Genomic DNA, 3,689 nt, shown 5'->3' with positions numbered 1-3,689 from the left:
GTCACAGGTGGGACAGGAAGTGTCTGAACAGGGAGGGGATCAAGAAGATGCTGAGCCTTGGGGCTTGGTTCTGTTTCATTCCCAAAGCACACCAAGAAATTTCATGCTTTTAGGCCAATGATGCTTAACAACGGTGGGTGGGTAGATTTTTTTCCCCCATGGAACATGTGGCAAGATCTGGAGACATTTTGGTGTCACATAGGCAGGGGTTGGGGGGTGAGCATGAGGTGTTTCTGGCACTACTGAGTAGAAGCCAAGGATGGTACCAAACATCCTACAATGCACAGGACAGCTTCCCACAACAAAGAATTCTCCTGCCCTAAATGTCAATCAGCCAGAGCCTGAGAAACCCCACTGTAGGCCCAAAAGAATCCCTGTTCAAACACAAGAAGGCAGGGAGAAAGCAGCCTAGAAGATTTTGGTAACAAAGCCATGGGAACATGTCCCATAAGTGACCAAAACTATATGTCATGCTTTTTTCTCAGCAAATGACCTGCCCCTGGGGGACCTGGGAATGGATCTATCATACTGGTGGGGCCACTTGTGAGACTGGGCTCAGCTTGATCCCATGGACACACATGGGGACCAGAAGAAGGCAAAGGACTGCATGGTAATGAGTACCCCACCTCAATCTTGCCAGCTGCCTCTTTAAGACCCACTCAAGGGTTCCAAGATGGTCGAATAGGAACAGCTCCAGTCTACAGCTCCCAGCGTGAGTGACGCAGAAGGCAGGTGATTTCTGCATTTCCAACTGAGGTACCGGGTTCATCTCACTGGGGCTTGTCGGACAGTGGGTGCAGCCCACAGAGTGTGAGCCAAAGCAGGGCGGGGCATCACCTTACCTGGGAAGCACAAGAGGTCAGGGAATTCCCTTTCCTAGCCAAGGGAAGCCGTGACAGATGGTACCTGGAAAACTGGGACACTTCCACCCTAATAATGCACTTTTCCAATGGTCCTAGGAAACAGCACACCAGGAGATTATATCCCGCACACGGCTTGGAGGGTCCCACACCCACGGAGCCTTGCTCACTGCTAGCACAGCAGTCTGAGATGGAGCTGCAAGGCAGCAGCGAGGCTAGGGGCGGGGCGTCCGCCATTGCTGAGGCTTGAGTAGGTAAACAAAGCAGCCAGGAAACTTGTACTGGGTGGAGCCCACCACAGCTCAAGGAGGCCTGCCTGCCTCTGTAGACTCCACCTCTAGGGGCAGGGCATAGCCAAACAAAAGACAGCAGAAAACTGCAGACTTAAATGTCCCTGTCTGATAGCTTTGAAGAGAGTAGTGGTTCTCCCAGCACGCAGCTTGAGATCTGCAAAACGGACAGACTGCCTCCTCAAGTGGGTCCCTGACCCCTGAGTAGCCTAACTGGGCGACACCTCCCAGTACGGGCCAAATGACACCTCAAACAGCCAGGTGCCTCTCTGAGACAAAGCTTCCAGAGGAAGGATCAGTCAGCAACATTTGCTGTTCTGCAATATTTGCTGTTCTGCAGCCTCCACTGGTGATACCCAGGCAAACAGGGTCTGGAGTGGACCTCCAGCAAACTCCAACAGACCTGCAGCTGAGGGTCCTGACTGTTAGAAGGAAAACTAACAAACAGAAAGGACATCCACACCAAAACCCAGTCTGTACGTCACCATCATCAAAGATCAAAGGTAGATAAAACAACAAAGATGGAGAGAAACCAGAGCAGAAAAGCTGAAAATTCTAAAAATCAGAGCACCTCTTCTCCTCCAAAGGAATGCATCTCCTCGACAGCAACGGAACAAAGCTGGATGGAGAATGACTTTGACAAGCTGACAGAAGTAGGCCTCAGAAAATCGGTAGTAACAAACTTCTCAGAGCTAAAAGAGGATGTTCGAACCCATTGCAAAGAAGCTAAAACCTTCAGAAAACATTAGATGAATGGCTAACTAGAATAAACAGTGTAGAGAAGACCTTAAATGACCTGATGGAGCTGAAAACCATGGCACGAGAACTAGGTGATGCATGCTCAAGCTTCAGTAGCCAATTAGATCGAGTGGAACAAAGGGTATCAGTGATTGAAGATCAAATGAATGAAATAAAGTCAGAAGAGAAGTTTAGAGAAAAAAAAGTAAAAAGAAATGAAGAAAGCCTCCAAGAAATATGGGACTATGTGAAAAGACCAAATCTACATCTGATTGGTGTACCTAAAAGTGATGGGGAGAATGGAACTCAGTTGGAAAACACTCTTCAGGACACTATCCAGGAGAACTTCCCCAACCTAGCAAGGCAGGCCAACATTCAAATTCAGGAAATACAGAGAATGCCACAAAGATACTCCTTGAGAAGAGCACCTCCAAGACATATAATTATCAGCTTCGCCAAAGTTGAAATGAAAGAAAAAATGTTAAGCACAGCCAGAGAGAAAGGTCGGGTTACCCACAAAGGGAAGCCCATCAGACTAACAGCTGATCTCTCGGCAGAAACTCTACAAGCCAGAAGAGAGTGGGGGGCCAATATTCAACATTCTTAAAGAAAAGAATTTTCAACCCAGAATTTCATATCCAGCCAAACTAAGCTTCATAAGTGAAGGAAAAATAAAATCCTTTACAGACAAGCAACTGCTGAGAGATTTTGTCACCACCAGGCCTGCCTTACAAGAGCTCCTGAAGGAAGCACTAAACATGGAAAGGAACAACCGGTACCAGCCACTGCAAAAACATGCCAAATTGTAAAGGCCATCAATGCTAGGAAGAAACTGCATCAACTGATGAGCAAAATAACCAGCTAACATCATAATGACAGGATCAAATTCACACATGACAATATTAACCTTAAATGCAAATGGGCTAAATGCTCCAATTAAAAGACACAGACTGGCAAATTGGCAATTAAAAGACACAGACTGGCAAATTGGATAAAGTGTCAAGACCCATCAGTGTGCTGTATTGAGGAGACCCATCTCATGTGCAGAGACACACACAGGCTCAAAATAAAGGGACGGAGGAAGATCTACCAAGCAAATGGAAAACAAAAAAAAAAAAAGCAGGGGTTGCAATCCTGGTCTCTGATAAAACAGACTTTAAACCAACAAAGACCAAAAGAGACAAAGAAGGCAATTACATAATGGTAAAGGGATCAATTCAACAAGAAGAGCTAACTATCCTAAATATATATGCACCCAATACAGGAGCACCCAGATTCATAAAGCAAGTCCTTAGAGATCTAGAAAGAGACTTAGACTCCCACACAATAATAATGAGAGACTTTAACACCCCACTGTCAACATTAGACAGATCAACGAGACAGAAAGTTAACAAGGATACCCAGGAATTGAACTCAGCTCTGCACCAAGCAGACCTAATAGACATCTACAGAACTCTCCACCCCAAGTCAACAGAATATACATTCTTCTCAGCACCACATCGCACTTATTCCAAAATTGACCACATAGTTGGAAGTAAAGCACTCCTCAGCAAATGTGAAAGAAAAGAAATTATAACAAACTGTTTCTCAGACCACAGTGCAATCAAATTAGAACTCAGGATTAAGAAACTCACTCAAAACTGCACAACTACATGGAAACTGAACAACCTGCTCCTGAATGACTACTGGGTAAATAACAAAATGAAGGCAGAAATAAAGATGTTCCTTGAAACCGATGAGAACAAAGACACAACATACCAGAATCTCTGGGACACATTTAAAGCAGTGTGTAGAGGGAAAT

Source organism: Pan paniscus, chromosome 2 (assembly GCF_029289425.2).
Source record: "Pan paniscus chromosome 2, NHGRI_mPanPan1-v2.0_pri, whole genome shotgun sequence".
NCBI lineage: Eukaryota > Metazoa > Chordata > Mammalia > Primates > Hominidae > Pan > Pan paniscus.
The sequence above is the reverse complement of the archived record's forward strand: the minus strand, read 5'-3'. Positions refer to the sequence as shown.